Source organism: Humulus lupulus, chromosome 6, assembly GCF_963169125.1.
Source record: "Humulus lupulus chromosome 6, drHumLupu1.1, whole genome shotgun sequence".
NCBI lineage: Eukaryota > Viridiplantae > Streptophyta > Magnoliopsida > Rosales > Cannabaceae > Humulus > Humulus lupulus.
This window is the reverse complement of record NC_084798.1, coordinates 121,070,251-121,085,246: the sequence shown is the minus strand read 5'-3', so window position 1 is coordinate 121,085,246 and position 14,996 is coordinate 121,070,251. Positions and strand designations below refer to the sequence as shown.

Here is a 14,996-nt window from a genome sequence, read left to right as displayed (position 1 = left end):
GGACTTTCAAGGTTCGTGGAATGTGAAATGTCCACTGATAGAGTTTGCTTACAACAACAGCTACCACAATTCCATTAAGATGGCTCCGTACGAAGCCCTTCATGGGAGGAAGTGTCGATCACCGATTCATTGGCATGGGGATGCTGAAAGAAAATTCTTGGGATCGGATGAGGTGGATCAAGTCACTGAGGATATCTGACAGATACACCAATTATTGCAGACCTCGGTGGATCGACAACACAATTATTCAGACAGACGCAAGAGACCTTTGGTATTTGCGGTTGGGGACAAGGTATTGCTAAAAATAGCTCCACTATGAGGAGCAATGCGGCTTGGGAAGAAGGGGAAACTTACCCCAAGGTTCATCGGAACTTTTGAGATTTTGGAGAGAATCGAGGAAGTGGCGTATTGGTTAGCTCTTCTGCCATCCTTATCTCAAGTCCACGATGTGTTTCACGTGTCATTCTTGAGAAAGTACGTGAATGATCCGACACATGTCCTTAGCTATGAACAACTAAGCGTGGACCCTCAACTAACCTATGAAGTGAAGCCAGTAGTGATTCTGATCTATTTTGAGTTTTGAGGACGAAACTTCTACAAATTGTAGGTATTGTAATTCCTTGAATTTCGAGCGTCCACTAGTAACCAGTTTAGGCCAATGAAAAATTGTATGAATATTATATTTGATTAATATTATAGGCTTGAGAAGCCAAAATTATGTTGTTCATGATAGCCATTAAGTGTGATTGTAGCCAAATCTGAAATATCAGTCTCAGACCGACTTGAAAACCATAACCGGGTAAAATCTTGGATAAAATTATGTTGAAATTAAATATTTATAACAAAAATAAAATGGGCATAAATTTTATTTGAGAATTTAACATAAGTTAAAAATATATATATTGGAAAAATTATTTTAAGAACATTCTGTGTAAGTGTTGCTCAATTAGGTGTAGTTTCCATAAAATAAAGTATAGTGTATTTTATTTATATGAAATAAAATTAAATTAAAGTATAGTGTCTCACATGATTTAAGTACACCCTAAGTTGATGATACCAAAAACTAATTGATGTGATGGTGACAAAGGTGGGTAAATACCATTTTTGGGAGTTAATGGTTTTGAGATTTATTAATTAATTAAAAACAAAATTTGGGGTAATTGTGGAGTACTTGGGTGGTAATTTTAGGAAGAGGTATGAGGTGTTGAGTGCACACATAGCCACCTAAGTCTACTTTTATGAATTTTGAGAAAATAGGGAAAATGGGGTGAAAACTGTAACTTTTCTCTCACCCAAACCCTTTAGCCGAACCCTATCTTCTCTCACTTCCTCATTTCAGTTTTCAAACTCTCTCAAACACTCTCTCTCTCTACCTAAAATCCTCTCCCTTCTCTCTAGAAAATACAAGAAGAAAAATAAAGGAAAATCTTCTTCAAAGATTTGAAACTCTTAGAACAAGGGTAAGTGTTCTACTATTCTTTCCCTTTCATTTTTTTACTCTCTTAGATTTTTTAATAATATGAACATTAGTGTTTTGTGGGGAGGGTGTGAAGGTTTGTGGAAGCTAGAACCAAGAGGAAACCAAGACCTAGAGCCAAACCAAAAATAGGAGCATCAAGAGGTATATAGTTATTGTTTCCTCTTGATTTATTTTTGTTAATATGTTATGTGGCTGACTTGGATGTAGTATTAGTTGTGCTTAATCACTTTGCTATGTTGTAATAACTAAGATTTATATGCTTCATGTTTCATACATGTACATTTTATTGCCTTGATTAGTTTGGAATCCAAAGTTCCAAAGGACCCTTAAAAATTTGTTTGCAGTCATGTCTTTGGCCTGACTTTCAAGAGGTCAAATACTTATAAAATTAATTCTTTTAAAAATTTGGACACTACAATGTTTAATATAGATAGAGTATAATGTTAGACCCAAGAATCACCCAATAATAGATTTTTAAATTAGGAGATAAGTCATTTGCAAATTGATATTCAATCTGAAAAATAAATTATTGCAGTTGGTTTTCACTTTTTGTAAAAATTATTTGAACAGGTTATAAATTGTTTTAGGAGCTATATTTTGGTAGTATTACTTCAGAAATATTGACAGTAAAGTCTTTACAACAGTTTGTGAAAATTCCTCTTAGTTTATGAGTTATAAATTGTACAAGTTAGGTTATTGAAACTGAAATTTTTCAATTTTAGACAGTTCTGATCTATGGTTTTTGAACACTTGTATCGTGTTGAAAAATGGTGTTTTAGACTAGAATCTTATGCTTGAACCTTGTCTATATAATAATGTTCAATACCCTAAGAATTTGTAAGAAGTTATTCAATGGTTTTAAAATGGCGAGTTCTCGAAGTTAGTCGTTTTACACAAAACGAGCTATTTCCAACACTTAGTTAATTTTATAAAAAAAGAAATTCTAAGTAAAAGTTAGATTTTTCACCAAAATCCTAATTTTATTGATAAATAAATTTATAATTAATATTAATTAATTATTAAGGTTAAATTTAATGAAGAAATACATTTTTTACAAAATTAATGGATTTTACTTTTAAAATTGAAAAAAATAGGGTCCAATGCCCTAATTTTAAGGAAACTAAATGAAGGATCTTTTAGCAACATAAAATCTTTTTCAAGGGCCTTTAATTAAATTAACATTTAATCTTAATTTTATTCTTAATAAAAGTAAAATCCACTTTTCTCTAATTATTATTTATTTCCTTAAAATAATCATTTCTTAACAAATAATTTCACTAAGGGTGATCCCGTCATTTAGCATGTTTTTTGAAAATTTACTGACCCGGATAGGATCGATATAGTTGTGTAAAGCGTCCTGCTCTATTACTTTGTAAAAACTTCACTTATCTCATAAATAATAGAAAAATACCACTTTGAAAGATAAACTCAATGGGGCCTTGAAAAAACATGCAAGTTTCAACCCAATAATTAAAAATAAAAATAAAGAATTCATATGCAATGTCTAAAAGAAAATAAAAGTTTAAGTCCCACTGGCATATTTGAAAATAAAAGCTATAACATAGTTTCTTTAAAACTCAGCGCTCATATTGATTGTTTATTCGTTCATAGGAAATCCCCATGCTACACACACTCAGACGTCGGAACTACCCATATCACAGCGCGTGCCAGAGAGAAACCTTACAGATTACCTGAAAGGGAGAAAGTAAAGGGGTGAGCTAAAGTTTAGTAAGGAAGTACAACAAAATCAAAGAAAATACAAGAAAGACATGTATCATATAACAGGCCAGTTCATAACATCATCATACTCATATTTCATAATCATAAATGAGATCATAATCATACATCACATTCATACAACATAAGCATACTCTTTGTGATCATGGCACATCTATTGTCCATGTCACATCTTGAGGTGACCAATATATCTAGGTTTGTAAAACCTCCTCTATGAGGTAAACAGGATCTCAAGTCCTTGAATAACCTCAGCGCGTCCGCCTTTTGAGCTACGTCATATCCTTAGTAACTCCTTTGGTGTGTTGCGTTTAGCACGCTAGCAACATTTTCTTTTCATCCATCGTACAAGCACATGTAATACAGTTCACATCAAAACGTAGAGATTACATGCTTCATATCATTGTGTTATCATGGCATATCAAAACATAGCGCACTTTCATTTCCATAGTACTTTACTTCTTAGAACATACAAGTCTTACCATGTCATAGCATAAAACATAGAAAATTCTATCTAACTTCCTTAACACAGGTCCGAACAAGCGAAAATGAGAATATGTCACAACGAGCCTATAATCATAATCAAACGTTCATCTCTTAGAATCATGTAATACTAATCATGCCCAACATACATACCTCACTTGTGCATGGGTCATGCACACGTGGCACAAGTTTTACTACAATTGCAAACATACATTATTTCTACATAAAATCATAAAATAATAATGTTAATTCTACCTATTAAGCCTTCATGGTTATAAAGTAAAAGTCATATATTTGAACAATAGGCATATATTTGAACGTAAAAATATATTTGCATGCAATATGCATACGTAGGAGCGTCCTTAAAATTCAACATTTTAAAACAATAATTCCTACATGCTTATTTCTTGCCTCTTCAAACAAAATTCAACAACATTCTTTATTTAACATTAATTGTGTCTTTAAATCCCAAAATTTGTTATACAAATTTTAATACAACACATTTACTTTATAAAATAATGCATTAAGCATTTTTCTAATTTCTTATAAAATAATAATTCTATTTATTATTTAAATAACATAAAAAATGTTGACAAAATTGTAGCTATTTAGAATAACTAAATAAAAAAAATAAGTTTCTTGTTTCCTTTTAGAAAAATAATTTTACTATTCTCTTAAGAAAAAACTGCATGTTTATAAATATGAAAATTCATAAATAATGTGTGGAAAAAATTTACATTTTCATATATACCATTTAAGACTTAAATGATTGGGGTGTATGACTTATTTATGTTAAATAAAATAATAATTTTTTACTTAATAACCAAAATTTTCAGAAACTAATAATTAGTTTAAAAATCACAAATGAAAATTCAAACCATAATCTTTTAACATTTTAAATATATAAAAAAACTTCACATTAATAATAGTGTGAAAAATACATATTTACATTTTGAGAATATCACATTCATCATATACATAGCTTAGGGTTTAATTTATTTGACGCGCTAGTTTTACTTATCTCATTTAAAAAACTTTTCTTACTATTAACCAAAAATTCCAACAACTATTTATTTAATTAAAACCATAAACTTGGATTAAAATTATATTTTCTTTCTAAAAATATGCATGTATTAATGTGATAAAAATACCATTATCATAAGAAATAATATGTCATTCTATTTACTTAAAAACAAATACCACTTTGAGGAATCACATGTGCATTTCAAAACATTAATTTACCATTATCATTACAAATTAAAAAAAAAAACCACCAAGCATAAAAAAAAAACCACTCTTAATCATGCTTAAAAAAATGCTTAGACCAAATCTTTATATACCAACTAGATCATCATTTGTAAGGGACTTAATACCAATTCCCAAACTTAACAAAATAATCTAACATGTTTCTAATGATTATATGTGACATCAAATCAAAAGAAAAAAATCAGCATGCAATGATAATCCCCCTAGGCCGAAACCCACATGAACAACAAACATAAAAATACCAATAACCTCATTCACATTCACATGAACCCTAGAATGTTCCTGTTTCCCAAATGACATGACAAAGTTCATAGAAAACTCCAAAGAAACATAAGCAAAACTTAACGTGCATTGTCTACACATCAATACAAGCCTAGTTCCATACACACACACACACACACACACAACCATAGTGTCATACACGCTCATACCCATATATATATACCATACATGCTTCCATTCATAAGAAAATAAATCACACACAACCCTATCATGTTACTATGTATTTGAACAAGATACAAGGGCATGGTAATCCAACCACCATCTGATGTGAGAAAACAAAACCCAATACATAAACCATCAATAATCAATACCCATAATTGCAAAGCCCTGGATAACTTAGACTGTTACACTATGTATTTGAAATAATGCAAGACTTGCTAATCATGTCATTTGAATAAAAATGTGATCCTAAGGTCAACCATCGGGTTAGGGTTAAAATATTTTGAACATAAATGGTTAATTTTCATTAAAACAGATGTTTAATACATGGGATCCTGAAGAAAAAAAATAGGGTATAAGTGATAATTTACAACTCTCAAAAGTTTTATGCAACCAAAAGCCACTCTAATGGAAAAATACAAATTTTAAGGCTTTGTCCCTAGACTATCCCTCGACCGTAGCGGATGAGCAACTGGCAATGTACACCTCGTCCCTAGAGCTCTCCAACTCAAGGCTAGTACAGCTTCCCTTTACCTTTACCTGCACCTGTAGCACCCGTGAGCTAAGGCTCAGCAAGAAAACCAAAAGAAACAGCAGACACATGTAGCAATAATGGTATTCGATCAAGCTTATCTCATTCAATTCAACCATAAAACAGATTATGAAAATTCAACTAATCAATGATAAACACATAATCTCAAGTTCACAAATATTCAGGGTTGGCACACTTAGGCCGAGCCCCCTATTGATCTTGCTGACCCCTACTCGCTTAGGCTGAGCTGCTTTCAGTATGCTTACCGTTAGCACCGACTCTCTAAGGCCATTCATTCTCATATATCACACCAATCTTACAAGCACAAAGTACAAGCATTCAATAATTGGGAACCTCAGTCTCATTCACAACCACACAAGGGTGTAGTTTTCTTACCTCGAATCCCGAGCGAAGAATACAGAACGGTCCTGAGCACGATCCTCAGTCCTGAGCCTTAGCGATAACCCTAGTCACAGTATCAATGGGTAATCATCAATTTTAAACCCAAATAAATACTTAGGAAACATTAGCTAGCCATCGAGATCTCAATTTCTACTAAACCGGGTAGCAAAAATCGTCTCGAGCGCTTAGGTTCAAACCCCCGAGACTTACTAATCCCCTAGGCAGGTCGTGACCTGGCCCTAGGGGTCACGTGTGCCCACAAGACAGAGACACAACCCCCACGCATCTGAGCGAGGCGGGTCGCGACTTGCTCCCCTAGGGTCGTGACGCGCCCTCAAAATAGAGAGCCCTCCCAGGGAATTCTGGGCATGTAGGCCACAGCGCCCATGAGCTGGTTCATGGCGCACCCCCACGTACCCAGAATTTTTGGGTTTTCTTCTCAACCTTCCAAGCTAAAAACATCAAAACTTCAACCAAACTTTCAGTAAAATTTAGAACCAAACCCATAATTCTTATCCCCACAGCTTACCAACATACCTAATCTTATAAGAAATTCACACTCTTATAAAACACTCAAATTCAATCTAAAACCAGCTAACAAAACTAGGCCTCATGGAAACTTAAACCTTAACACGATTTCAGCAGAATTCTAGAAAAACTAACTTGAATTCTTACCTCAGATTGTAGTTGAATCCCTCAGCTTTAAATCTTCAATATTTGAGCCTAAATTCCCAAGTTTTTCCCATATAATTTCCCTTGTTCAATGCCTTAGCTCCTCAAGACTTCTCCAAACATAAAAGAGAGAGGAAGAAATCATATAGAATGAAAGGGAGAGAGAGTATTTGAGACTTCCTTTTGTGTCTAGTGGATTATGTCTACTTCTAGGTCCTTAGCTAATCCTAACCTTGATCAAAAAATGACTAAAATGTCCCCTTGAATTTACTAAGCCATTTAATTTTCTCTAAGGATAAATTAGTCTTTTCCCCCCAATTCCCGCTATTCCTCAAGTTTTCCTACACTTAACCAATTAACCTCGTCACATCTAACTAATTACCAAATACATTCTCATTACTCAATAAACCCCAAAATATTCTCCAAGTTCCCAAAATACCCCTAGGCTCACCTCGAGCCGGGTATTAAACCCTGCTGTGACTATTTCGCTAATCTGCTCATTAGGATCGCCTCGAGCCATGTTCTACAAATATGCCACCACAACGCCACTCTTTTGTTAATCAATCCTTGGATACGATCGCAAACTACCGTTGTCATTTTCAGTTAGGCGATCTTCCTATTGTCGTGATCCTCGTCAAGTTGAACCTTAGGTATCACGGGAATCTCTTTGAGTAATTGTTTCTTAGTTATTATAATAATAGGAGGCATCTTTCTAAAATACAATTACAAAACTATAAAATTTAAAAGAAGGAAAAATATAGAGAACATTTAAAGCATGTATTTACGATGCAATGAGATGAGATTTTCCCGTCTTTAGCATGTATGGGAAGGGTCCTTGGAAACATGAACGATTGTCTCTAATACCATTTGTAAAGCACCTTATTCTATTACTTTGTAAAAATGTCACTTATCTTTTAAATAATAGAAAAATACCACTTTGAAAGATAAACTCAGTGAGGCCTTGATAAAACATGCAAGTTTGGGCCCAATAGTATAAAAATAAAAATAAAGTATTCATGTGCAATGTCTAAAAGAAAATAAAAGTTTAAGTCCCATCGACATATTTGAAAATAAAATCGATAACATATTTTCTTTCAAACTTGGCGCTCATATTGATCGTTTATTCGTTCATAGGAAACCCCCGTGCCATACACACTCAGACGTCAAAACTCCCCACATCACAGCACGTGCCAGAGAGAAACCTTATTAATTACCTGAAAAGGGGAAAGTAAGGGGGTGAGCTCAAAGCTCAGTAAGAAAGTACAAAAAAATAAAAGAAATGAAAAGAAAAACATGTATCATATAACAGGACAGTTCATAACATCATCATACTCATATTTCATAATCATAAATGAGATCATCATTATACATAACATTCATACAACATAAGCATACTCTTTGTGACCATGGCACCTCTATTGTCCATGTCACATCTTGAGGTAACCAGTATAACTGGGTTGGTAAAACCTCCTCTATGAGGTAAACAAGATCTCAGGTCCTTGAATAACCTCGGCATGTTCGCCCTTTGAGTTACGTCATATCCTTAGTAACTCCTTTGTTGCGTTGTGTTCATCATGCTAGCAACCTTTTCTTTTCATCCATCACAATTCACATCAAAACATAATGATTACATGGTTCATAACATTTTCTTATCATGGCATATCAAAACATATCACTTTCAATTCCATAGTACTTTACTTCTTAGAGCATGCAAGTCTTTGTTGGAAATGTATCTGAAAGCATATGCAGTAGACATTGTTTTATGAAATAAATAAATAAATTGAATTTGTTATGCATATATTTTATGGACTATATTATTCTGTGATAATATTATGTAAATATCAGGAAACTTCCTAAGTTCATATATGTGATCTCAAACACATATTGGTACGGGAGGATTGTGTTTGAGATAAATGAACTTGAATAGTTCGCAGTAAAATAAAGTTATGGAATCTTTAGATTAATTACTGCAAGTACGATCCACTAGTATTATGAATATATGTGATCTAGATCCGGATCACTAGTGTGGTAGGACACTTTAGTGGAGGTGCTTTATATATTAGAGAATATATAGAACTGGACTAGATATGTTTATTAATACTTAGTTAAATACTGTTTCGAAGTATTAATTAAATATATCAACTGATGATCATATACAAATAGATCATAATCCTGAAGTTAGTATGAACTCCTGTTTATGTTATATGAGTTCTTTGATTCACTTGTTAGGGTCTGTCAGAATGATCAGGCTATAAACTTTTGTTTTGGGAACTCATTAATGTAGATGGCTGAGGACATAGTATACATATATGGAAAATATGCCTTCTCGCAAGAGATTGAATGATGGTTCTCTTAAGGGTTGACTTTTGGGACTGAAAGGTTATTAAGCTCAAATTCATAATTTAGTTATGAATTAACCTTCACTAATAGAGTCAATGGAACTTAAGGAAACAAGAGATAATTAAAAGGGTAAAATGGTAATTTTGTTCCTGATTAATTATGAACCATTATTAGAGGGTCAAGTTGTATGCAATGATTATATCAATGGACGCTTTATGATTATAAAGTACTCAGTAAATGAAATGTCTATAATTACAAGAGTGCAATCTCATATTTATAGTGGAATAATCATGAGATTAATAAATTAAGATTATTTAATTAAAGAGTTTAATTAATAATCTCAAATTTATTGGAGCTTGGAATTATAGGTCCATAGGTCCTCATAGCGGCTCTATCAACACTGTTCAAGGTAAGAGTTGATATGAAGGGAAAATAGTTTAAAGACATATTTAAGAAGAAATTTGTTCTTCAGGCCAAATATGCAATTATATGATAATAGTGATTAATTAATTAATTACAAATTAGTTGTAGTTAACAAAATAAATTAATATTTAATTATTGTATAATTTTCGAAATTATATTAAATAATTAAATTAATTTCAATTTTTAATTAAATAATTAATTAATTATAATTTTCGAAATTATAATAAATTAAATAGTTATTTTCGAAAATTTTGGATTTAATTAATTGGTAGAATTAATTAAATATCTTTATTTGAGTGGGAGATAATAATCTGATAAGTTCAAATTGGATTTGAATTTGAAAGATTAATATTTATTCAAATAATTAATTATATTTGATAATTAATTAAAAAGATAATTAATTTGAATTCAAATTTGAATTAGTTATCAGGTTGTTAGATCTTATCCGACAAAGTAGTTTGAATAAATAGTTAAATAAAAATTGAAAAACCAACATCCCTAAAATTAGGGAAGCTACACGTGCACACACAGTGGAATGTGTGTGGCGTGTAGGGCAATTTTTAGGGATGGGATTTTCATTTTTATTTATTTTATTAATTAATTAATGGATAATTCAAAAATTAGTTTTTGGATTTTTTCATTAATAGAATAATTAATTAATTAAAGAGTAAATTGTAAAATGGTTATAGATTTATTTTTTAAAATTTGAATATTTTCTTTTTAAGTATGACTAATCAGAAAAATATTTAGAGATGAAGATGTGAGACAACTCTGAACATTCGCTCTGTGAAAAATAGAACGATCGTTTTCTCTCCCTGAAAATAAAGAACCAATTCTCAGGCCTATTCTCTTGATCTCATGTGTTGAGTACATCAAGTAGAATCACTAATAAGCTATCCTTCTTTCTCTAAGTGCCCACACATTTCTTGAGGTGTAGAGAACGCGTTGGAAGATCTTGGTGTGAGTACGTGGGAGCGGCTTGGATAGGAAGATCGTTCTAATTACGAAAAGATGGCAAGGATACTTGATAGGCTTCAAGAGGTATAAATTCTATCCTTATCTAGTTCATGATTAATGTATGTATATTAATGGATCCGCATATTTAAAGGTAGTTTAAATATATTACAAAAATTTTGTTGTACACTGGGCCAACCTCACCACCATTCCGCTGCGTATTAGGAAACTTGTTCCTAACAGTCTTACCATGTCATAGCATAAAACATAGAAAATCTATCTAACTTCCTTACCTCAAGCCCGAGCAAAGCAAATATGAGAATAGGTCACAAGGAGCCTATAATCATAACCAAATGTTCATCTCTTAGAATCATGTAAGACTGCTCATGCCCAACATACATACCCCACGTGTGCATGGGCCATGCACACTTTGCGCAAGTTGCATTACAATTGCAAACATATCATATTTCCAAATAAAATCATAAAAGAATAATGTTAATTCTACCTATTAATCTTTCATGGTTATAAAGAAAAGTCATGTATTTGAACAATAGGCATATATTTGAACGTAAAAATGTATTTGCATGCAACATGCATACGTGGGAGCGTTCTTAAAGTTCAACGTTTTAAAACGATAATTCTTACACGCTTATTTCTTGCCTCTTCAAACAAAATTCAGCAACATTCTTTATTTACCATTAATTGTTTCCTTAAATCCAAAAATTTGTTATACAAACTTTAATACAACATATTTACTTTATAAAATAATCCGTTAAGCCTTTTTTATAATTTTTCAAAAAATAATAATTTCATTTATTATTTAAATAGCATAAAAAAAGTGTTGACAAAATTCTAGCTATTTAGAATAACTAAATAGGTTTCTTGTTTCCTTTTAGAAAAATAATTTTACTAATCTCTTGAAAGAAAAAAAAGCTGCATGTTTATAAATGTGAAAATTCATAAATAACGCGTGGAAAAAATATACATTTTCATATATAACATTTAAGACTTGAAGTATTGGGGTGTAGGACTTATTTATCTTAAATAAAATAATCATTTTTTTCTTAATAACCCAAAGTTTCATCAACTAATAATTTGTTTAAAAATCACAAATGAAAATTTAAGCCATAATCTTTTCACATTTTAAATAAATAAAAACTGCACATAAATAATTGTGTGAAAAATATATATTTACATTTTGAGAATAGCACATTCATCATATACATAGTTTAAGGTTTACTATATTTGATGCACTAGTTTTACTTATCTCATTTAAAAGATTTTTCTTACTATTAACATAAATTTCAGGAACCATTTAATTAATTAAAATCACAAACTTGGATTAAAACTATATTTTCTTTCATAAAATATACAAAAAATCTGCATGTATTAATTTGATGTGTATTAATCTACATTATCATAAGAAATAATATGCCCTTCTATTTACTTTAAAGCAAATACAACTTTGAGGAATCATATGTGCATTTCAAAACATTAATTTACCATTATCATCAAAAATTAAAAAAAAAAACAGCAAGCATAAATAAAATAAAACCACTCTTAAACATGCTTAAAAAAAATTCTTAGACCAAATCTTCATATAGCAACTAGATCATCATTTGTAAGGGACTTAATACCAATTCTCAAACTACAAAATAACCAAACATGTTTCTAATGATTATATGTGACATCAAATAAAAAAAATCAACATGCAATGATAATCTTCCTAGGCCGAAACCCACATGAACAACATAAAATTACCAATAAACTCATTCACATTCACATGAACCCTAGCATGTTCTTATTTCCCAAATAACATGACCAAGTTCACAGAAAACTCAAAAGAAACGTAAGCAAAACTTCACATGCATTGTCTACACATCCATACAAGCGGCTCTTCTTTCTTTTCTTCCTTTTATCTAACCCTAGAGAAAAATAACTAGCCTAATGGGAATGGGAATGTTTCCCAAACCATTTATCCTAATTTAGGCCTAAAATAAATTTCAATAAAAGAATAATTAAAGAAAAATGTCAACAAATCCATTTACCCAAAATATTCATGGTCATCCAATTTTAATTTATTTGATTTGAAAAATAAATAGGAATAAAATCCTTCATTTTCCCACTTCCTTAGCTGATCACCACTCTTCCTTTTCCTTTCTTTTTTTATTTTCTTTTTAATTTCTTAAATAAAATAAAAAGGAAACTATATGTAGGAAAAAACTAGTGCATGCTCACCATGCAACCATGCAGATGTACACACACAATAGCTCATGTGCATCACTACTTACCATGCACCCTGGTGCATTCAATCAAAACTTGTTTACTTACAAATTAAAATAAACAACTAACAAAATAAATTCACATATTTTCTACCAAACAATGCAAACAATTAAAAATAAATTTCTAATACTTAACAATTAGTAATGAAACAAAGCACAAAATTAATTAAACTAAAAAAAATTGTTGATCTACAAGTTGTGACAGCGTCGTAGAGTACGCTTATTGGTTAATGCTTCAATAAAGAGGTTTTAGAGTTTGAATTAGCCGTTTAGTGAGATAAACTAAGTAAGGATGATAATACCCTTACTTAGTAAATTGTAATGACTAAAATGTCTGATAGTTTATTAATAACTTAATCACCATAATTAATCTGAGTATATTGTAGGAATTACAATATTGGCTAAAAGGAGTGTGTAGCTGTGGTTTAAGGATTTACACTCCGAGGGAAGGAATCCAAGTAAGTCAACTTTTGACTTCTCTGGCTACAACATGAAACATAGTAGTGTATTGATTGCTAGACATATGATATTACACTAGTTATAGGAAGGGGCTCAATTAGAGACAATGACTAGGGGTGCTTAGATCCTTTCTTGGATGGTGCGGTAGGTACCACACCTATGTTACCAAAGTGCAGACGGTTTCTTCATTTGACATTCTTATAGTTTGGTTCATGTCTGTGACAATTGTCATCTGTAACGCTCGGTCTGGTTCAAGTCCGTGAAAATTACTATTAGGTCTGATTCAAGTCTGTGACGCTTTGTGTAGTTCAAGTTCGTGAACTCCAGTATGGTTCAAGTCTGTGACATCTGGCTATGGATTAAGCATACTAGTAAAACCTAGAAATCTCAATGAGCCAGTGTACTGTGGTTACACTCTTGATAGTACTTATACCCCAAGTAATGTGAAGGTTACCCTGGTTGGGGATTTAGGGCAGGATCAATAGTTCTGAGAGTTGGGTCTCCACTATTTTTTTTTTTAAGAGGGCGCCCAAACGCCCCTACTTTATTGGCAACTCCCAAGTTGGCTTCTAAGAGTTTTTTTATATATATTGTTCCTATATATATCTGCTTGCTCTGGCATTTTCTGTGTTCAAGATTGATGTTATTATTTCTGGTTATCGGGCATAACCATAAGTTTTCCAGGACGCTTAGGCGTTCTTGAATTTTTGGTTTAGGATCTGGATTTATCTAGGACCCTAATTCTATAAGTGGTTTGATTTCTGGTCAATGACTTGGTCATCGACCGCTGCCTGGTTTTATGATTTCATGCTATAAGGTTGAACTTACTAAGTGTTTTCATTTACCTACTTGTTTCATGATGTAGGTAAGTGCAATGGCAAAGCGGAGCAGTGAGCACTGAAGTCTGCTTGCGCGAGTGTACATGTGGCCCGATATTTTGAGAAAATTTCCTTTGGGGCTAACACTATTTTATCAGTTATGTTTAAGCTATTTATGTTTACTTTAAATGTTTAAGAACAATTGTAACTAGTTAAGTGTGTGCACATAACTTTTATTTTTAAAGATTTTTTTTATGTGAATTTTTGGGACATGTTTATAATGAAAATGTTATTTTTCTCATTGTTTTTGGTCTTGTACTTTCAGGTCTTTACACAAACATTGTATCTCTAATTTTTTGATTAACAATTATTCAACATCTACATCTTCTACTTATATGGTTGATTCAAATTCTATTACTTTGTGGCATAATAGATTTGTACTTGTAGGTTTTAAGAATACTAAAAGAGTGATTAAATGTGAATTGTGTATGAAATCTAAAATAGTAAAGAAATATTTTCCTAGTATTGATAGAAATTCTAATTTGCTAGATTTGATACATAGTGATTTATGTAAATTGAATTGAATGTTAACTAGAATTGGAAACAAACATTTTATCATTTTTATAGATGATTGTTCTAGGTATACTTATGTTTATTTGCTTAAGAGTAAAGATGAATCATTTAAAGTATACAAGGGCGAAGTTGAAAAT

The 14,996-nt window shown here is 31.6% G+C and overlaps 1 long non-coding RNA gene across 2 annotated transcripts; it reads left to right on the top strand.

The window, feature by feature from the left end:
- The first annotated feature begins 1,357 nt into the window (after window positions 1–1,357).
- Window positions 1,358–14,547, top strand: LOC133784179 (uncharacterized). Of its 2 annotated transcripts, XR_009871184.1 has the most exons (5): window positions 1,358–1,621; window positions 3,092–3,193; window positions 10,686–10,814; window positions 13,396–13,467; window positions 14,334–14,547. It is a non-coding gene; the product is annotated as an uncharacterized LOC133784179 (long non-coding RNA). The 2 variants fall into 2 exon arrangements; XR_009871183.1 differs by lacking the exon at window positions 13,396–13,467.
- The last annotated feature ends 449 nt before the right edge of the window (window positions 14,548–14,996 follow it).